Source organism: Mixophyes fleayi, chromosome 5 (genome assembly GCF_038048845.1).
Source record: "Mixophyes fleayi isolate aMixFle1 chromosome 5, aMixFle1.hap1, whole genome shotgun sequence".
NCBI lineage: Eukaryota > Metazoa > Chordata > Amphibia > Anura > Limnodynastidae > Mixophyes > Mixophyes fleayi.
In genome coordinates, this window is record NC_134406.1 from 39,260,904 (window position 1) to 39,285,027 (window position 24,124).

At 36.8% G+C, this 24,124-nt stretch overlaps 1 long non-coding RNA gene across 1 annotated transcript in view; it reads left to right on the forward strand.

The window, feature by feature from the left end:
- The first annotated feature begins 8,109 nt into the window (after nt 1-8,109).
- Nucleotides 8,110-24,124, forward strand: part of LOC142157645 (uncharacterized) — a 49,201-nt gene continuing 33,186 nt past the window's right edge. The window contains exon 1 of the long non-coding RNA XR_012692542.1: nt 8,110-8,209. This is a non-coding gene — a long non-coding RNA (uncharacterized LOC142157645). The remainder of the gene's footprint in view (nt 8,210-24,124) is intronic.

Consider the following 24,124-nt stretch of genomic DNA (forward strand, 5'->3'; position numbering starts at 1 on the left):
CTGTGTTTTTAGCAGCTTTACTAAGAGGGATATAGATGACAATCTTTTGGAGAATACTTTTCGTGTTGTGCAAGGTGCTGAAGTGATTCAAAGTAGTCACCTGTGAAGTGAGTTCAGACACTCCTAACTTGAGCAAAGTGATTCCCTTAATTAGACTTTTGGAAAAGCACCTTAAAAAATTGAAGGAGGAGATGAAACAAAGAAATTACGCTAAGTAGGTCGGACTTGTAGATGAAGTACTTTAATTGCTTCGCCAGGATCAAAGAGTTATCAACTTTTGGAAATTGGATCACTACATTTTGGCGACTATACTTGATCCTAGCTTTAAGAGCTATGTCTTCTCTTTATTTCCCACTGTCCCAGATCACAAGAGATGCAATGAGCTTCTGGTGGGCAAGTTGACAGCTGAAGTGGTCCTGAAATGACGGTGTCCCCTCCTTCAGATTTTCTAAGAGACCCTAGGATAATGCATATGACTCAGCAGAACATTTTGACATCTGGTCTGGTCTAAAAGAATTGCCCAAATATCTTGGCACCTCTGCCATAACGCCAACTGATCCTACTATCAACATCCAAAGATTGGTGAAGGATTATTTTAACAACAGCATAGAAATAGACTCGCCAGACAGTCCCTTAACATACTGGGAGGAAAACAAGACAATTTGGAGAGCCATGAACTATCTTACTTTGCAATACCTAAGCTGCCCACCCTCCAGTGTGTTCTCTGAAAGAGCTATCAGCAGAGCCAAGAACCTTCTGTAATGGTGGTTTCCTGCGGGGTTGAATTAATATTGTGTTAGGATGATGTATACACTGATGAGGGTGAGGATGAGGCTGAAGATGATGACAACAATATCTTGTAACTGTAGAGTTCATTGACAGCACTGCTACCTTAACTGCCTTAAGTCCATTGCTAGCTTGTTTTGTGGGGGTCCCAAACAAACCAAGCACTTCAGCCACAAAAGTGGCACTCCTTGTTGCTGAAGTGCTTGGTTTGTTAAAGTGTGCATGTCTTTTTTAAGATCCATTTAAGGGTGGGTGGGAGGTTCCCAAGAACAATTCCATCTTGCACCACTTTTCCTTTCAGCTACCACTGTTTGCAAATGTTACCTACATGTGCTATAAGTGCTGAAGTTTGTTTTTAATCATCCTTTCAATTGCTCTCTTATACATATGACCACATACTTTGCTTTTCACTGGGTTCACCATCTCCAACTGTGTTATAGGAGTGCTCTAGGTGACGGCAATCTCCTCATCTTCATCTTTCAAATCTTCGTCTGCAGGGGCCGGTGACACACCCATTTGTTTTCTCAGGTCTTTTAGCTGTTCTTTAAACTGGACATATTTATTATCCTGCCTCAGGGCCTCCTCTGTATTATACTCCTGATGAAGCACAGTGTATCTCTCATGTACAAGCCCTCTTAAATCCGGGATCTCATCTGGTGGGTCACGTTTTAATTTAAGGACGGTAATCATCATCATCAACATTTATTTATATAGTGCCAGCAGATTCCAAAGCTCTTTACAATTGGAAACAAACATTAATAAAACAATACTGGGTAATACAGACAGACAGAGAGGTAAGAGGGCCCTGCTCGCAAGCTTACAATCCACAGTCTCCTCAATTGCACCTATATATTGGTTTAAATCTCTGTTCAGTGCAGCGTATTCCAACATGATGGATTCTATGCTGCCCACATGTTCTGTGTCACAGTCTGTCTGTAGCAGATGTAATGCCACTAGAGTTGTAATATCCATTCCTGTGTCTACATAAGTTTGGCAGTTCTTCAGGGATGAGAAGGAGGTATCCAGACAGGAGAAGGAGATTAAAGATACAGCACGCGCAGACATGATTTATTAATGTAGATTTCATTGACAGCACTATTGGGCTTAAGTCAACTAAGCTATTGGTAACTTGTTTTGTGGAGCCCAAACAAACCAAGCACTTAACCCACAAAAGTGACACTCCTTGTCGTTGGAGTGCATGCTTTGTTAAACTGCACGTCCTTTTCAATATCTTACATAAGGGTGGGTGGGAGGGCCCATGGACAATTCCATCTTGCACTACTTTTCTTTTCTGCCACTGCTGAGTGGCAATGTTTCCTAGATGTGCTATGATCTGCTGTGTGTTTGTGTCGTTGCTCTGTCACTTAACATCCAGCCAGCTCGCTGCAGTCTTTTTCCGGAAGTGGATGAAAATATTATTGCGGCCTCTGAGCTGGTCAAAATTGACTGGACATGACTGGAGATTAGTGTTATTGAGGTTAATAAAAATGTAGGAACACAAAAAGAGCAAAATTTTAGCATATTTTAGCTATTTTTCTAAAAAATACAGATCCTTAGCCAAAAACAAAACATGCGAGGGTGGTTTTGCCAAAACAAAAACACGAACTTAATCCATATCCAAAGCCAAACCAAAATCAAAACCCGCTAGTCAGTGAACAACTCTAGTGAAAAGTAATTCAACACATCATAGTGAAATCTAGCACGATAATTTGCTATTATGTGTAGCAGATTATAGTGTATTAGAGAAGCAAGAGTACTTCATGGAAATGCATGTCTACATACACATCATATCTATTACCTTGGAGAATCGAGCAGCGTAGAACATCTGTATGCCACTTATTGTTGGACATTCGATAAATTAAAATGGAGACAATTGGTGAATGTCATAAAGGGTTGGTGGAAGAATTATACAGAGCATTTTATTTGAGTCCTCTCATTCCTGTTCTATATTAGATTGATTACCCACTGGTATTGCGTTAAACACCAGTGATACTGATGTTAAATGTGGTGCCCAATTGTTGAAGTCGTATAATTGGATGAACGAAAGTATATTGGTTTAATATTGTTTAGCCATGCAAATGCGATCCGTACGCCACGTGCTACGTGGCGTGGTGCGTTCACACGGTAAAATATGCACGCACACACTCGCATTACAACATTTAGTTATTTATATAATTTCATATTGGTTCTGTTACACTGTAATTCAGGAGCAGATAGTATTTGGTTTATTATTAGTCTATATATATATATATATATATATATATATATATATATAGTGATTATATGTACATTGTAGTGTTATTAAAGGTTTAGGTTATAGGAAAGGTGTCATGCCTGATATCATATTGATCCCCTAATCATCAGCAGCTGTCCGGTGCAGTCGGCGAAGAGATCGCACATTGCATACTTTAGTTATTGATATTAGGGAATAATCCTTTGTATGATGCTGGCTATGAAAGGAGCAGACCCCCTGGAGAGACGACCCCCTCCTTTGGATTACTTAGATTGAATCAGCCTATGAACTGTTTACCCTGAAGCCACCCTGTGCCTGGACCTATGGAAGCAAGCTACGTCATCTCTATTGTTCACAATGAAACACTGACTGTATATATTAGCTGCATCCCCCACCAGGGTCAGTCAACTCTGACCACAGTTATCTAACAGATACACTGTTCCATTGGGACCCATGGAAGCGCAGCGATTGCAGCGGTATGTATGTATGTAACTTTTGGTATTGGCTGTGCTGTACTGTACTGTATCATAATATAATAATGTATTGAATTGTTGACTATTTACATCTGCTAAGAATAAATCACTTTGTGCTTTGGACACACATACAATTGATTGGGCAATGCTTATTTTAAAACGACTGTAATTACTTTAATACAATGAACACTTTCACTTGCAGTCAGGGTGGTTAATGGAAGATACTCCATTGATCCCAAGGACTTTACTTGTTATACTATTGATTTATTAAGGGAATATAGGGGCCAGTGTCAGAAAATCGACGGTGCAACACAAGCGCTCCAAAATCCCCAGTGCAAATGTTTGTGGGTATAGGCTGACTGGAACCATTGAGTTCCATTCCTATACCCATTTATATGCACTTACTAGGGCTAGCTAAGGCATGTCTTTTGATGCCAGTGGGTCAGTTATATTGTTTCTGTGCTATTTAGGTATAGTCCATTATATAAAAGTCACGTATTTATTTCATATCCAGACTAATAACATATCTACACAAATGCTGTTTGTTTTTATGTTAGTCATTACAATAGAAAACAAAGAGCAGACTGTGTTGCTAAACATATTTTAGCATGTTGAAAATTTACACGGAAAATACCGATTCACTAAACATTAAAACTGGTGGATAACTTTTGTCCCTCAATTTCCTAGAGAGTTGTTACTTATTATTTATTTTATTTGAAAATTATTTGAAAATGATTTGCAGGAAGAAATGCATAAATATTTACTGCTCGTATTATCAAGAAAAATAAAAATCCTTACATTTTGTACCCTTTATGATTTATGTATTTAATAACAACTTCAGTGCTTAGCCCAATACAGCAATGTCACCTCTCTTTAGCTCAACTGAAAAGATGAGCGGAACCACAGCAAGATGTCCCCAAATCGAGCTTTAGGTTGGAAAAGGACGTTACGCAGAGGTGCAAAGTTCCAGCAATATATGTAAATTTGTAAATTTATATTTGTAAATTTACATTGTGCAGCAATTTATTGTCTATGGACAGAGCTGGGACGACAAAAGTCATTTCGTTCTGCTTTATGATGTGGTTGAGATAAGACTAGGAACATTAAAGATTAAGTTTATTGTACTTATTCCATGACTTACTTTGAGCAGTCTTGCGGAAGATGTTAGGGCTTTCAAAATAAATAAATTATATAATAATAGTAATAATAATAATAACTCTAAAAGGTTGACTGAGGTGTCTTAATATTCGAAATATTTACTTTTGCAAAAGCAATCTTATATTAATATTAAATAAATATTTTAGAAAGTTTTTCACTATTTGGACTGCCTTATATATATTATTACATTTATCCACATTATGCAAGACAACTTGAACAATTGCATAGTACACACTTATGTAAGCTCAGAATATTTCCTGCGGATTGCAATTGAAAAATCAAAATGCTTCAATATTTTCTTTCAGTATTTGAATTTTAATTAGTCTGTCCTTAATTAAATTTTTAGCTTCCTGGCATTCTGTGCCAAGTAATTAACATGGGTGATTTAAGCAGCTTGATACCTGCAGGCAAACCAGAGGGGCCTCTTAGAAACAGAGAAGAAGTGGGCAAAATAAATGTTGTCGATTTTTCTTCCTATTTGTTCCAAACACTGACTGGAAACAACTATGGTAAAAATTAGTAAAACGACTGAGTGTTAACACTACTTTCTCATTTATTTGATGAAACTGTTGGTAATACTGCTACTGTAACTCTGCCAATCCCAAGCTTACAAATGCTGCCAGTGTTGACTGCTGTTTTATAATAAGTAGCTAAAACTTATTTATCACTTAATGACAAGAGACAGTGCTCATTTATTTGACCATGCTAGGAGATTGAACAAATATACAAATTATAACTGCTTGCTATGGATGGACCTAAACAGTGTATACTTAATATCTCAGTAGCTAAAATCATAAAGCAGTTATATGTGAAGAATTTTACCCATTTAGAAATAAATATTTTCTGTGGAGCCAATTATTTGTATTATTAATGTTAATTTTTCAATCGAGCACATTGACCGCAACACAATTATAGAACATAAAGTTTAACTAAACACAGTAAAAAAAAACAACTATTTGTAACTGCTCCTAGTATTATATAATAGCGCCTATAGTTAGGTGTGTGATCTCCAGCATCACCACAAAAAACAATAGGAATTCTGATATATGTGTTTAAAAAGTCTACAAGCTACAGTTATAAAATATATCCACCCAAAAAGTATTTATTTCATAAAACATAAATATATGTACTTTATATAAAATAGGTGAAAATATATTTTTGACTAGTTGATCAGTTTTCCATATATATGAACTGATGTCAATATGTAACTAAATAAAGAACATACAATAGTAGGCTGATATGTTCATAATTAGAATATTGGCAGAAAATCATAAATCCATTCCATGCAGAGTAACAGAAAAAGAACAAAAAAAAGGACAGAATAAAACAAATAGATCAAAATTAGTATAATATAATTTTTTTTAAAAAAAGGCAATATTTAGCATGTGTCAGTTTTGAAAAGTTGAGATAAAATCTTGATTGACCAATAAATAAATAAATATATTTCATCCATATAGAAATCCAAGTCCCAATAACGTTACACCTATAAATTGGAGTTCAATCCCCATATAGACATACCTAGATTAAGTTAAGGAAATCATATGCTTCCTGTCTGTTAAGTGAAGGGTGCAGGTATTTACCAATGGAAACTCTGAGTCTGTGGGTGGGATTACTTAAGCTAAAAAAAACCTCAGCTGTTGCTGGTATAGATACAGACACAAAAAAAGATCCAATGTGGCTAAATAAGAAAGTATAAGAGGTGATACAAGAAAAAGGATTGCTTTGTAAAGTATTAAAACTAGAGGTTGCTCAGAAGGCATTAGACAAATACAAGTAAAGTAACGCAGTTTATAAAATGGAAATCAGGGTATTAAAAATTGAAAATAGAAGAATGGATTGATAAAAAGAAAGTAAGTATAATCCTATAAAATGTCTCAAATACCTGAAGAGCCAACAAAAAAATTAAATAGCATTGGATCAAATAAAACAAAAGAGCGAGTTTGGTTGGGGAGTTAAACAGAATCTTTTATATGCATCCTGTTCAGTAGTTTTCACAAAAATTGAAAAATTGGTAGGACATTTGTTGTGTATTAATAACCCATACACACCATTATATATTAGTCCTATGGAATATGTTGGCACTTTATAAATAAAGGATTTCAGTTCCACTACTACTACTACTACTAAAAATAATAATAATAATAATAATAATAATAATAATAAAGTCAAAAGATTAACATGGATTGGCCAACTACATATATATATATATATATATATATATATATATATATATATATATATATATATATATATATATATATATATATATATATATATATCTTCTATATATAGACTCCTTCATAACAAGGTCAGTATCACATAATTGGCCTGGAGCAGATGTGGCACCAATTTTTAGACAGGAAACATAACCGGCTTACAGATGGAAACCAGAGGGTAGATATAAACTGTACAAATTCAGATTGGGTCGTAAGCAGGGGAGTGCTGGCAAATTTTAACCCACGGAGTAAGACTCGACTCATCAGTCTATTAGGAACATTATAAAGGAAAAAATGCAGGTGGCCTATTGACGCCATCCAAGGTAGCCCACTATGGGACAGTCCCAAAGGGCAGATGTCCCCTGCTCCCCAGCCCAGCCTACTCCTGGTTGTAAGTGGGGTAGTACATGAATCAGTATTAGGCCCTGTCCATTTTATCATTTTTTATTCATAATCCCTAGATAACTTAGAAAGTAAGGTGTCCATATGTTCAGATAATACTAAACTATGTTGGTTTGCACTTTGCAAACACAGTAGAGGATAATATCCTAGTACAAAAGGATTTAGAGAATTAGGAAGTTGAAAATAGCAGAGGAAGTTTAACTTACAAATATATAAGGTTATACATATAGCCAGTGGTAATAATTATGTTACTTACACAATAAATGAGAAACAACTAAAGAAATCTGAGCTAGAAATGGTTTAGGAACACTAAAATAACTAGCAGCACTCAGTGCCAGGCAGATGATGCAAAGGCTAATAAAATCCCATAATGCATAGCAAGTGGAATAGAAGCACATGATGTAAATTAAGTTTTGCCACCGTGTAAGTCTCTTTTCAAACAACATTTGAATATAGGGCACAGTTTTTGGCATCTGTCTACAAGAAGGACAAATGGGAATTTCAGAGTATTCAGAGGCAAATAGTTGTCTACTTAATTAGTATACAGTATATCTGAGGTAAATGCAAAGATTTGTCTAACAAGCAATTCATAGCCGGGACTGAGCAGATGAAAAGGGAACATCCACTTCTGCTGGAAGAAAGATGGCCACCATTAATAATTTGATATAAAAGTGGTTTACATGCAATTCGTGTAAGAAATGGTATATCCACATATAATTATCAGCATGGGCTGTTTAAACCAGGGAATTAATTGATTGCAATTTAAGAAATAAGGATGGAGTTTTACTATTATGAGGATTTAGACTTATTTAACTTAGGATATTTGCCTTTTTCTAGCCTTGCTAACTATGCACTATGAAAGAAGACTGCACACATTTTCAGGGGAGAAATGTTGATTCCTACATTAGGGACCTTAGCAAATCTCCGTCTGTAGGGACAAGGTAAGTAATGTTGGTTCTATGTTTCCTGCACCATAATATCATTATAATGCATATATAATGTTAATTTCAGAATTTCAGAATATTTAAAAACAAGTCTTTAGTTCCTACTTAAACAGTTGAATATTAAAAGTAATAATTAAATAATAAATATATTTGCTTAATCAAAGGAAAGTGTTAGATTAAGACCTTAGTGGGTCAATGATGATCAGCCTAATACATGAACTAATAATATATTAGGCTATATTATTATTATCTTTTTTATATAAAACACTGACATACTAGGCACCTCTGTACTATAAGGGGATCATAACATAAACAAATTACATACAATGACAGGAAACAGAAGTTAAAAATGGCTCTGCCCAAATGATGTTATAATCTAAGATAAATAGTGTATAATTTAGATTAGTTACAATCAAAAGAAGAGAAGATGGTGACTAGTGATTCCTGTCACACAGCCAAGAGAACCAGAACATGTCTCTGTCTACGAAATATAATTATGTGGCAGCTGCACTGGGTTGGGGTAAAGGTGAGGAGGTTTCCAGCTAACTCCTACAAGTTTGCCTAGCAACTTGTCCCCTTAACTTGCCACTCACAGCCTTTCCTTGTCTTTATGCTGGGCGGCCCCTGATCCACGAGCCACCCCATGTGATGAGCACAGTTAATTCCAGCTTGAACCACCTCAAAGAAAGTGTACAGCTCCCTGCATGGGACTATTTCTGCAGCTGTAGCACCATCAGCTCCTCCAGACTTAAGGCACTATTTTCAAAAAATATAGGTTCCTGCTGCAAAATTCTTTGTAACGTCATGTCATTAATTCCAGTTTTGTAGCAGCATGTTGTTAGGGCTTAGGATAAAGCAAGTAGCAAAATGTACATCAGCAGAAACCAGCATTACATGTATGATATCAAAGATCGGGGAAGTATCCTGTATGAGCAAAATGTTTAGCATTGAGCACTCTCATCAAAATTCTTTATATTATAATAAGTGTTAGCAATTGGATGGACAACATTTTGCTGGGTTGTAGTGAAGATGGAGTGGTATACATTCACTGCGATCCATCACACAATATATAATACTCTTAACATGTACTTTCTGCTTAGACTATATATTGTAGCAAATGTTACTACCATGTAAAAGGATTAAGGAACACCTCAAGAGAGACATTGGAGTGATATTCAGGGAGAATATTTGCTCCACATCTAATTGTCACGGTAGTGACTTTTGAGGATGCCGCTGACTTATATTGACACAACTAGACAGGGAGGCGCTGAGTCTAAGGCACCTTCGGTATTCACCAGGGACCCCCGCAAGGAGGTATGGGCTTGGCTGCGTGAGGTGCGCAAGTTGTGGTTCTCCAAGCTAGTTATCAGTGCAGTGGGAGAGAACAAGAATGGTCGTACAGTCCGGGTCAGATACCAAACGATAGTGCAGTACACGAGGGTGATCCAGAGGGAAGGAGCAAGCCAGAGGTCGGAATCCGGATAACAACAGAGCCAAATCGCAGGACAGAGAGAAGTCAAGAACAAGTCAGAAGTCAGGAAACTAAATAACAATAACAAGAGCAAGGAAACAGGATAAAGCAGCTGGAGTAGATGAAAACAATATTCTGGCACAGACAAAAGGGAGGAGGTGCCTGATATACCCTAACATGGCCCCTGATAGGTAGGGAGTTATTTTGGCGGTCGGTTGCACCTGACCGCCGACAAGTTAAGTAAAGAAGCGTCCCGTTGCAAGGGAATGGGACGCGGGCCTTCTGCACATGTGAGCGCGGCAAAACCGGAAGTGCGTCCTGTTGCTAGGCACAGGGGCGCGATTTACCACAAGAGACAGGCATCCGTCCCCAACACCTATGCACAATGCGGGGATGGCGCCTGACAATAATAAAGCTTGGAGGAATTCTTAGTTAAATTAAGTAATCTTGAAGCTAGATACCTACTTCTAGCTATAATACATATTACAATAAGAAATCTCACTGTCAGTATATATTATAGACTATGTTCCCTATAAATATTTGATTTTCTGTATAGTTAGAATAGGACAATTTTACAATAATTTAATAAGTTTCTATACATAAGAGAGAATATGCACCTCTTTATCTCGTTTACATATACTTCATAGAACATAGTAACACTTGTGACATTGTAACAATTTTGAGTGTGTCAACAAGTACATTATATCTGAAATTACTAACTTTTAGCGATTTGAAGAGACAATATTCTCAATAATTTTGCTTAAGAATATACAATAAATAATACGTTTTTGAAATACATGCCTACTTTCAGACTTATTTCTGAATCATATTCAGAAGAAACCCGTCAATTCTTAATTTCTAAAATATGTCCTTTAATTTGTAATTTGATCTTTATTTTCACTTAAATTTGCACCGGCTTAATTCATTAATATTAAAATATCCTGCTAATTTGTAGCAAATGATCATAATACATCTTGAATTATTTTAATCAATATCTTGTACTTAGATGATTTGAGTATGTAGCTCGATCGGTGCCTGCATGCAAGAATGCATTTGTCATTCTCTTTTTTTCTGGTTTCCACTAATGCAGTGGTAATACGAGCATGGGGTCCTCTGCTAAAGTAAAACCAGCATCAGGCTAGATGGACTGAGCTGGGCTTGTCACACCACAAGAGGCAAACTTGCAGCACAGGGGCCCCGTGTCATAATGTGAACCAGCATCAACCGTCTTGGCAATAGATGGACCACCATCGTTGGACTCACGTCTCTCAATCCTCAAAGGCATACCTCAAAGGGAATTCATACAAACATGACATTGCTCCAATTTTAAAGATTTTGATCACAGAATTAAAGACTTTGGATAGAGGCTATTTTAAGAAACAGATTAAGAGAGTCTACAAATTGGCTAAAAATATGACAGCATTTCTTAATATATCCTAAAAATAAATCTATTACAGTTATTAATAATTCAGTGAGATTTAATGGCAGACATTGCAGACAATGGGAAGAAAATAAGAATATCCTCCTGAGAAATTGGCATACATACATCCCCAGACCCAGATCTAGTGAAGAGATTGGGCACAAGGATATTCAGGAGCTGGAAGATGGCCACCAACATAAAAAAAATACCATTGAATACATTCATTATATAAATAAAATAAAATAATAATCATAATAAATAAAATCCAACATTGAACAGAGAACAAAAGTGCTTTTATAAATGTGGAATGTGCAAAGCACGTGAGTACACAAATAAAAACATGGAATTTCAGGATAACTATGGAACATACTTGCAAAATAAATTATTGCATTGTAACTGTGAAACCTCAGGAGTAGGCTAATTTGTGCCTCAAGACCCTTTGAACAAAGGCTTTGGAACACGTGGGTACTATTAGGAATGCAACATCAGATGTTCAAAAAAATAGCAAGAATGCGTCATGTATAAATCTTATAGGAATTGTACATTATATATGACTAACTATATTAAATAATATAGTACAGCAAAGTATACATTTATCAGTGAGGAATCAACATGTCTGTCCTTTTCTATGTGACTCTTCGGGGTGGATACAGATTAAATGCAAAATTACATGCCAGAAAACCCATTGTATATAATTGGAAGGAAAGCGCTTTATTTCATTCTAACTGATTAATGTCTTTGTAAAATCAGCGAACAACAGTTTCCAGGCTTTTCTCTAGTTTACAATTTAAGATGAGTTGCCTTCTTTTCAAAGCCACGGTTATTAATGTGTATAAAGGTAATATGCCACTTTTTGCAAAGTCTCACAAAGGTTGTCACCTTTCATGAATAATAATTTAAAAATCACATATAAAATGATAAATAAAATAGCATATGGCAAATGTGTTTTTATGAAATGGCTGTATCACAGTAATGGATATGTTACACAAATTGTCCCCTTTATTATAGAATTTGGTGCAGTTTCACACTTATGTGTATTACTAAACTGTTTTCACATACGTCTAACAATCCACTGCAGCATTTACATTATTTAATGAGGTGTAGTTTACCTCCAGTGAGTTACTAAAGGGCATTTATTAAAGGGCAAAACACTTCCTTTTGAATATATATTTGCATTACTACTCTTGTAATATCCAAATAGCCATAGTTGCCCAGCTATCATAACCTATAAGAACAATTCAGCCTGGGTTTGCTACACTTGCAGCCTATGGAAGTGTAATGCCACTGACCAATAGGAAGCTGAGGGTTTGCACCAACCTATGACAGACATATTAGGCTGGTTAACACTTTATTGCAGTAGCTCCGGAATGCAGCAGTCCCAGGAAAATCTGATTCAGTAAACAGTTCCTGGGTCTCAGTACCAGCTTACATTTCACAGGTCCACATGGGTATTATCCTTTGCCCAATAGGACAATGCACCACCGCGCCAGGCTTATTAGAGTCGGTGGCTGGTAAAAGCTCTCAACATCGGAAGGAGTTTTAGACAAGCTAAAATAATTTAAGGAGGCAACGCCTGTACAAGGTTCATTACTATACCATGTACCTTGTACAGGCGTTACCTCCTTAAGTTATTACCTGAACAAATCGGATCACATTGAGTCTCTTCAATGTGACGTCAGCCACCGCTGCCAGCTTCTTCAGGGGCCGTTATTGACAAAAGTCTACCTTGGAAGCTGTCACTCATTTCAGTGAGTCGGCGAGCAGCTCTTCGGTTTCCTCCTGCCGGGGTAAGTACTGTTGGGTTTTCCACATCCAGAAAATGGTACCCAACCCATACAGTTGGAAAGGTAAAAGGGGCCTGCTCACAAACTTACAATCTATGGGACATAATACCAGGCACACACCTACAGGGCCTAATACTAAATGCTGTCTTCCTCCATAACACCCTTATTAATTAAATAATTAGCTAATTATCACATAAATGTATGGGAGCAGGACCCGCAGAACGCAGTAAGCCTGGTAAACGCTGTGCCAGCCAACCGGCAATCTTTCTGCATTTAGCTTTCCCCCTTAACCTCTGAGTCCCAACTCTGAATCGAGCAGGGATCTGAATAGGTGCCTCAGTGCAGGGGAACTGTGCATTCATTTCATTGCGCATGCACGTATTGCCCAGGGGGCACTGAAAAAGCCAGTGCTGGCCCTGTATAGCAGTACATTATTCTGCATTTCAGCAACATGTTTTGCTAAGTGCCTTTCACTAAAAATAAATAATGTATGTGTGATTCTATAATATATTTTATATTTGAGGTTTTATGATTTACAATTTAAGCAAGGGATACATTTGCAGCCTTCTAATGTAACGTAACATGATAAAATGTAATCACAGGAAGTTAATATTGTTCTTTGGGCGCTAAATGTTACCATTATATAATTGTCCATTGACAACAGAGTATTGTACCTATGTTCAGACTCTCATCACATTTATTATAATTATTATAATCTTCATTATCCATTCAATCAACAACAGCATCACTATCACTATCATTATCATCATTACCCTATTTAAGTATTGCCTCTACAATCTAGAGCAGAAAGAGTGGATTATCAAGGACAAAAATCATTGGGAATGTATATTTCCCTGAATTAAAATATGAACATTTTAAATTCTTACAGTTTTGTATCAGTCTGCATTGCATATAATAAAAGTAATACAATATTTTTAGTGATTTATAGATTGATGCCTGTTGAGATTTATTTTACAATTACGTCTTCCACAAGCACAGTATATAGGAGATTTAAAGAAAATTTATGTTCACAGCATTTTTTGCGACCAAGTGATGACTGTAATAGACAAAACTGGCATTTTAAAGAAATTCTGTATGAAGTGAAATAAATTGTGCTATTAAAGGGAAGCTATTATCAGGGTAAAGTTTTTAATTTGCTGTGCAAGAAAAATATTGTAAAGTTTACTTTAAAAAAAAAAGGGAATAGTTTTCATATGTAATGTTTTCGGGGGTAGTCAATATTATGGACCATATGGACCATGTATAATGGAATACAGGCATGTGGTCCGAGTATACTTTAAAACCGGCATTTTCACTCTGTCTATTGTAAATGACATAATTTGGTAGTGCAGCTCTTTAGTCAACATGGATATTACAGTGGGTGGTCATTTCAACCTTCGGAAAAAGGTCTTATCTGTTATACGGTAAGTAGTAATTTTATTATTAACGGGCTTAAACCAATAGTATCATTTAATAGTATGTCAGCTTTTCCATAGCCGTTAACCCGTACCGCATTCAATGTTTTGATATGATGTTTGTTCTCTTCAGATAACCATTTTGTGAGGTGACAAAATATTATTTTTATATTAACAGGATCTGTGTATGATATGGTTGAAATGAATCGTAGGATGTTTTCCTATACAAATGAATATTGTGTATAACATATGTTACCCAATCGGGATTAGATAATATTTGTGACTTATATTTAAAAAATTGCCTCTTTTATGGTCGCACCCCAATATGTTCCTTAATTCATGGGTGTGGTGGTCCTATAACATAATAATTCCTACTAGTTAAAATATGCATAGAAAATATGTTGAATTGGAGTGTATGATTATACACTATACAATTTATAACACATGGCCTACGTTTATCAAATAAATACATTATTAAGTGATGATAGACATCATTTGATATGTACGTGATTTATGGTAGCTATTAAATCTCACATATGGTGTCTTCTAGACATTCTCAAGAGCATAAGGCAGTCATATGGTATTGCAACGACATTTTGGTTGCGCTTGACCAAGTAGTCTGGCCCATTAGTTCCTTAAAAACTAAAATGTTGTTAGCAGGAAGGGTGTGGCTAAATTCCAGATGGGATTTATCTATCAATGTGAGCTGGGTACCCATTAGTACTCACTAGTAGCCAGGAATTTCATCCAAAAATAATAATTTAAATATATAGCTCTTCAGTTTTCCAGAGGAAAAAGTGCACTTATTGATGTACCCAAGGCCATTCTAAATGACTGCAATGCCTAAGTAGGGACGACCTCTGTTTTGGCAACTACTTCTTTATACGTCTTTATACTGTCAATGACTTGGACTACATTGAAGGTGTTTATGTTTCATTTGCAATCTGTAAAAAAAAAAACACTTTAGATCCAATGTATCACTTAACACGACAACCTTAAGTCAGTAGAGTGATCATCACACCATCTAGTTTTCAATCACCACTAAACTGTATCAGTCAATGAGCAGGGGGTAAATGTATCAAGCTGAGAGTTTTCCGGTGGGTTTGAAAAACCAATCAAATTCAAGCTATCATTTATTTAGTACATTCTACAAAATGATAGCTAGAATCTGATTGGTTGCTATAGGCAACATCTCCACTTTTCAAACCCCCTGGAAAACTCTCAGCTTGATACATTTACCCCCTAATCTCCAAACTGAATTTCAATTATATATTTTGCACTATATGCACTAAAGAAAAAGTTCACTATTTATGTATTATCATTTATATGCAAATGCATTTGGGGGACATCATCGCCTATTGACAATTTGATTAGCCCCATTAATGAGAAGGCAGAAACAGTAGAGATAAAAAGAGGATTATGACATGCAAAGACCAATTTTAATTTCACTCCATCTCCCTGTAGACCAGATATGGGTGAATAATATTTAATTCAAGGGTGGTGACAATGAGAAAACCTGACCAGTGCATCTACTTGGTGGACATTGGTAACATCTAGTTGCCTAGGTGCCAGTGTATAAAATGCATACCCATATGAAGATAATTTCTTCAAAACCAAATTGTGACATTGTGGTTTGGAGGCAGTGCCAATGAACTGAGTTAAATAACATGGGAGCGTCCAGCATTACTAAAAGACTTGAACATCTATTTTCTCGAATGCTGCATATCAAGATAACGTTAACTCCTGGAATTATAATTTTGACTGTTGATTTATTAATTATAAAGGCCTTTTGATTGAAGACAATATCATCATCATCATTTATTTATATAGCGCCACTAATTCCGCAGCGCTGTACAGAGAACTCATTCACTTCAGTCCCTGCCCCATTGGAGCTTACAGTCTAAATTCTCTAACACACGCACACAGACAGACAGACAGAAACACAGACTAGGGTCAATTTGATAGCAGCCAATTAACCTACTAGTATGTTTTTGGAGTGTTTTAGTATGTTTTTGGAGTGTGGGAGGAAACCGGAGCACCTGGAGGAAACCCACGCAAACACGGGGAGAACATACAAACTACACACATATAAGGTCATGGTCGGGAATCAAACTCATGACCCCAGTGCTGTGAGGCAAAAGTGCTAACCACTAAGTCACTGTGCTGCCCACAATACTAGTTAATGCTTGATTCAGAAGCAGAGCCATAACTGCACTGTATTTTAATGTCAATGATGAAACGTTCATCTAGAGGAGCCATACATGTGAGAATCTTCTATGGGTTTTTAAAGATGAACAAAAAGATTCATGCATATAAGGGGGAATAACAGTTTCAATTTGATCAAATGTGTCATTATCCATAGTTAAAAGAATTACTGCAGAAGTTATATATTTACTTTGTACAGCTCATTGGGTAAACTGTTAATGCCAGAAGTTCTGTGATTCAGGAAAGAACGTCATCTGTTCTGGATGGATATGTGAGAGGGTACATTTGAAAGGGATATTTCAGCATCTAAGTGTGTGTTTGGAGTAGGAGGTGTTTAATTGTGCATAAAACAGGCAAAATGCATACACAGTATCTGCTGATCTAATATACACTATGCTTGATCATTAACAAAATCACTAACTTTGGAAAGGTGTAAGGTAATAAATCGCTAGGTAAATTGTCTCAAGTTCTTGCAAAGTTTTGACTTCACTGTCCATCCTAGAAGTTTTTTTTAATCTCATAAACCTGAAGAAAAAAGATTGGCTTAAGGACATTCAACTGCACTAGAAAATCAGATGACCTGGTATCCTGCTTGTTAAGTTAAATAAGCACAAGGGCCAATAAGAAATAAGAGCCATACTCAGAATAAGATCCTGATACTGACGTCAATGGCTGCCTTTTTACCTACTATATACAATGATCATATCTCCATACACTCATTATCATGCTCTCCTCTCTTTCTTTGAACTTGTTATCTCTCTCTTCTATCATTTCATCCCTTGAAGACTTCTTGACTCATAGTCACATTTGGATTATTTATTATACCTCTGGATTCACTGACACTCACCTATAGACTCACTGACATGCACTTCTGCATTTAATGCCAAGATCATGCAAACTCTCCTTAAGTCTCATCCTCATCCTTTTTCTCAAAACTCATCTTTTCATATCCCCGATCAATCCTCTATCCAAACTCATCTATCTATAGGGAGAAGTTGTGTGTCTAGCTCTTTCTTACTAGCCATGCATACTGTGAGACAAGTTTTGTATAGTGTGTGCCTTTATGTGCAGAGTCCTCACCATCATCATGCCTTGTTAGAGCAACTTTATAAATCAGTCACATTTAATATACAATGTGGAACATGATGATCACTTCATGAGTTTCCACCTGGGTTGATGACTTTCTTTTTCTTTTTCTGTTATCTGACCTGTAAGTTAATTAAAACTTCTGGGCTCCAGTTTCTTTATAAATGTATCTTTTAAATTCTTAGTTCCATTGCACCTTTAGCACTGAAGTTTGTCCTTTGTATTTAAGCAATCACATCATACACCAAAAGAACAAACAAACCCAGTGAATCATTTAGACTTTGGACCTGGTTGAAGATTTCTGATTACTTCACAGAAAAGAAAAGCTGTTTCTGCAAAAGCTCCTTTCAGACACATTATTCCCATTCAGTTTTTTTATTTGACATTTGAACAATGATGAAAGTTGAAAGACAATGGCCACCTCCAGCGTTCCCCTTCCTACATCAGCTGGCCTTTCAGAAATGTTCCAAGAATCCTAATTTCTAAAGATACACAGTATAGCAAGATCTTTAATTTGCCTTGTTATTCTTAGCTAAAATTATTAAAATCTTCTGTAGAAGTATTTTCATGTTCACTATGTTTTACTATGCTTTTTTTAATTGACTTTATAATGAATGAAAAATGTACATGTATGTACAAATGCTTAATTAATTGATATATATCAATGTTGTATTTCATGTGTACAATACATGATGAAAGAAAAGTTGGGTGGAAGATGTTTGATTGTGGTATAATTACCACCAGCTGGTTCCATACAGTAGCTAATATAGCTATATAGTACAAAACGGATCAATTATAGCAGTGGTTGGATTCTCCTGCATGGCCTCCTGTTGTGTTTTGAATTACCTTTATGTGGGTAATATTGAATAAGCTGACAAAGAAATGTTAGTTCTTTATAAAAGTTCCCTAGCTTGGTTCTTTTCTAATAATACACTGTTGTAGATAGATAGGCCTGCTTGCAAGTATCTCAGTTTTGTCTAACAAGAATGGTGTCCCAATGGAATTAAATATGACCAGGTATCAGGGAATGCTGATATTTAGAGTTTTACCACTGCTTATTACTATATTTATAACTCAAGTTAATTCACTGTTTACTTTTCACTAATGACTAGTTTCACTTATATCAACCGATAATTTGAAGGTGGTTATTAGACCAAATTTATTTAAGAGGTATGTTTTATCTATTTTTCTTCTGAAATAGAATGTTTCAGCAACAGCAAACAGCACAATGGTAGAGAAGCAGAAGAGGGAAAAGAGCAGGAAAAGTGAAACCCAAAGAAAAGGAATATACTGCAGAATCTTCTGGTCCTGCCCCCTCACCTTATAGACATATAAAGCACACCTGGAGCCAGGGCCACCTACTGTGGGTTCCATGCACAATATTGTTGCACTCTGATGTGGTGTTGCTGGTGTAGTGCAACATGAAGCATCAGCACAAACTTAAGTATCACACTACAAAGTACCTGGAACACTGGGAAAATGCATAAAACCATAACATTTAATAAAAAAAAAATATATTAGTGTTGCATAACCCAGCGGTACTTTATTATTATAAATGATAAATCTTAAATAATGAAAATAAACAATGCAACAAAAAGCAAACCTAACTTTATATTGCATTTTATTTGATATGTTCCTTCCCTCTACAGCACCTTTTTCTTTGCATACCTGGCTGATTATATTTATATCATATTATAGCAATAGATTATATAATATTGCTCTATTACAGTACTGAGCACAGTGGCTGATTTATAAAAGTGCAAAAGCCCTTTTACTTTTCCCCCAAAAAAATGTTGCTTGCAAAAAGAGCCCTATGTGTCAATCTGACACCCTGGCCTAGAGTTGGATTAAGGCTCTAGGGGCCATGGGCACTTAAAACAAGGGTGCCCCTGTATTGTAACATGGTTATCATTTTAGACAAAAACAGAGGCAATACTGTGCACACTACAGTTAGGTGCATGCAGCTCTGCCTCATGAGCTGTACAGTGTGAAGCAGGACATACCTCCCAACTTTCCTTGTAGTCGGACCAAATTCTGACTAAGCGAGACAGTCACCCAAATTTGGGACTGCTCCAACAGATTCAGGACAGTTGGCAGACTGTCCTTCTCTTGCCTACCTGTTCTTGTCACTTTCACCACCTCTGGCTGCTCTTGTATTTAGCTCAGTTGCTGCCTGTCTGGATCCTGGAAGGTTGGAGGCCTTATTTGGGAAAAAAATGGGTACATGAAATCTAGAAAACTCCAACCAGCCCCAGCATTAAATCAATAGCACCCACATTTTATAATTAGGTCTCCCTCCAGTCCCAACATTAAAATAATAGTATTCACATTTGATAAATAGATCTTTTTCACTCTAGCCAGCTCTGACATTATATAGTGTACACATGTAATAAATAAACCTATTTCCCTCTCCACTAGCCTCTGGCAGTCATCACTACAAAGTAATACTCCAAAGTAATAATCTCAGTATCCTTGAGAATCTTATCCTCCCACAGTATTGCCACTACCGTTTAGTGAGATAGTTTCTATGTCTCCCAGCCTGGGATACTGGTTCACCCTGTCTTGGTAGGATTTTCTCAGGTGGCACTACAATGCCTGGCCCAGAGTCCTTTGTGCTGATGTCTTGTACACAGGATCCTCTAAGCTATAATGAATTTATTGACATTCCTGGCTGTCTACATAGGGTATAGGCTCAATATGTCCCAATCCTCCTCATTTCAGCAGGGGTCTATCAGTGGACACATTAACTATTAGACATACTGATTTATGATGTATTAGTTCATATTTTGATCAAAACTTTTAAGCCTGCATTCCAGCGTCAAGGACACCTCATTATATGCAAGTATTTGTGTGCTACATAAAAAAACAGCCAGTATTTACCTTATGTAAAATAATAAACTAATTTGCAACCCTTGCATTGTAACATGGTTTGATTAGGAGAAAATGTACTCCTTTTTTTGCCTTACTTTCCATAATGAATCAGGCGCACCGTCTCTGTTACCATATTTATACAATGGAATGGCTTGAATGAATTAGCTATGTGGATGGATACACTTTACAAAGGGTTACAAGATTACATCAGGGAATGACACTTCACACTTGTGTGAAACATTAAGACATTTAACACATTGTATCTGCAGTGTTACACAATCTGAGATACATATTAATACAATAACATTTATATTGATACATATAAATACATTCCCAGACTGAGATACATTTTAATAAATAACACTTATTGATACATACTAATAGATTCCCAGCGCTATTTCAGCCAGTATAGTACTGTGGAGACACATTGCACATCATCTGACCTAATTACCTCTCAGATTACCTTTGATTTAGATCAATAACTTAAGCTGCCAGCTAACTATCTTAACAGTCACTCAGACATTGTTCTGATTACTATTAGCCCATATCTATGCCACACCTCATAACAATGGACATTTGAGACAAAAGGTAATTACCTTAGCTTACACAAACAAAATGGTTTCTGCAGTCCTGCACATTGCCACAATATGGCAATAGTCTTAATATTTCTAATACGTACAATGCTGCAGGTAATAGAAAGTGCAAAATGTAACTAATAACCTGAAATAGCAATACATATAATACACTAATGATCTGGTGTAAATACTTAGACTTGGCAAAGGACTAAAAAGTAAATTAAACTGTTAAAAACGGGTGATGAATAAAAAGTCCTCAGTCCAGTGGAACCCCATTTTGTCACACAGGTGAATAAGGTAAACAAGTTGCATCAGTGAACTAAATAAACTGTAAATATAACTGTCCTTTCTGAGAGAGTAGCCACTAGCCACTATTTCCTCCTCCTCATTTGGGAAAGCTCAGGATGAAATGTTAAAGGGCTTTCATACCTGCACTCACTGCACAAAAAATTCTTTCTCAGAGAGTTATACCCCATCCTTCCAATATTTCAGAGGACAGTTCATTATAAAAATACCAATCTCTTGCTTTTATGCTAAAGTTTCAGGGATTAAGGTTTTCACAATAAACCCAATGTCTAGAAGATTAACCTCACTGTGAGCAGAGAAAATGGTGGAAGAATAAAGGCCTGAGAGTGAAGAGGAGAGTTTAGTGGAGGATCTTCAATATGAATTTGAGGAGCTCTTTGAGAAAGAAGAAGAAAAGTTATTTTTTGGAACAATAGCTAAATAACAAAGTGAGGATAATGAAAGGTGTGCTAAAAGGCAAATCAAAGAAGCTACCTACCTCACCTGCAAATAATAGTTCACCCTATATAATTTTGCAACTAATAAAATCATAAGTATAAGTCTGGATGCAGTTGTAACATGGCCTCCCAATTGAAGGAAGGGACATATCTTTCAGGGAAAGCGTAGAAACTTGTTAAAGCCCCTTTTCCCAGTGTCTCTCCATCTAAAGGTTTATAGGGGTTTCTTCCAACACTTTTATTAAGTTTAATTATACTCCTGTGAGGGTAGAAGGTTTCTGAGTCAGGGTATCCCATTTTGTGAAAAACTGACTTGAATGGTGGTTTAGCGAAGAGCAGGATTAATTCCTGGGGGTATATTTACTAAGCTGCGTGCTTAAAAAAGTGGAGATGTTGTCTATAGCAACCAATCAGATTATGAAAGCTGTCATTTTGTAGAATATACTAAATAAATTATAACTAGAATCTGATTGGTTGCTATAGGCAACATTTCCACTCTTTCAAAACCACAGTTTAGTAAATATACCCTCTGGTCTCAAATGTATGTTGGCCCATGGCTGAAAGCTCTGAGGCAGTGGCAAGTGGCATTAAATCTATGCAGGAAACTGGGTAATCTTAGAGGTTACCCAGACTGCATATTGAGAGCTAGACATGTTAGTCCATTCCCCCCAAAAATTAGTAGTCTGGTTTTCATTTATAGTTAACTTTATATTAATGGAAATCTGAAGTGCAGCAGGATCAATGATCTTAACTGGGATCTCTTTATTTATGTGTAACGCCTGCGGGGAAACAGGACAGACACACATGGTTGTCCTACCTTCCAAAATGATGACCGCCTACCGTCCACTTTGAATTCACCCCAGCCACTCTCCGTCTCAGCACCGTCTTCAGAGAAGGTCTGACTCCTGGATCCTGCAGGGGAATACACTAAAGGGGACATGTGCACACAAATAATAAACAATTTGCTATGCCACTTGCCAGTGACCACCTTACCAATGGTTACCAGGAACAGACCAATACCGCTCCTACTTACCTGCTCTGGGCCACCCATGTCCGCAGGATTTCAGCCGCCCACAGGACTTCACCTGTGGCCAGGACACCTGGCTGTTAAGCCTGCCTTGTCTTGGGGCTCAGGACATTAGGTGCCCTTTCCGACAGGGAGAGGGGCTTGATATGCCACTCTCAGCGACTTAAACATTTAACTATCACAGAACCAAGTGTCCCCTACATTACCGAGGACCTAGAGTCCCACTAAACCAAGACCTATCACCTGCTATCAACTACAAGGGCCTACTGCCCTGCTAACAACCAGGATCTACAGTCCCTCTAATGGCAAGGACCTAATTTCCTTATAACAAATACAGGGCTGCTGCCCTGCTACCCTATCAGGAGCTTTGTGCCCCAGTAACTCAGAGGCCTGTGCCTCACTACAACTCTGGGCCTCATGCCAAACTAACTAACTATAGGACCTTGTGTCCAAACAACTATCTATTGGACCTTGTGTTCAAACAACTATCTATTGGACCTTGGCTAACTATGGGGCCTAATGCCCAACATATCGTGCCTATATCCTATCAGTGGCGGGGCCTTGTGCCCACTACTGGTGCCACGGGCCTAGTGCCCGAATTGCAGCAGGGCTTATGCCCTTATCTGGGAGGGAAGAGTGTGCCGTCTTCTATCTTCTGAGTGCTTCATTGCCCCGGTCAAACAGGGAGCAGCGCCAAGGGAACGGAAGAAGCCAACGGATCCTCGCCCCGCAGGTAAGCCCTCCCCATATACATTTTAGGGAAATAAAGACTTCTAAGGTACTTTGTAATGTTGGTTATATCCATACCCTTTATTCTCATGTTTGCATTTATTTTGTCTGTCTTGTCTGTCCTTGTTTTATGTATGCCCTTGTTTTCCCTACTGTACAGCGCTGCAGAGCACTGTGGTGCCTTACAAATCTACGATAATAATAATAATACTGGTTATGAATAATTTCATGTAATTATCACTTTTTTCATAAATTTTATGTTTTTACGAGTGCTTATATGATATTGTATATATTTTCCTTTATGTTAATTGAGGTACTTCCTGAAATGCTGTATTTGCTGTGTGTATTTTGCAGCACTTAAATCACTGCTTTACTTGCATAACAAAAAACTGTAAAATAATAATTGACAAATAAAAAGTTAAATATAAGGATCTCAGCATTGTTCCTGTCATTTCTGCAACATAAAATGTATTATTTTATTATTATGCAAGATAATTGCATTACGATTTTGACCATTTTTAGAGCATATAAATGTGTTATTCACATATTTAAATTAGTGGCTAATTATAATAAATAGTTGTCATGA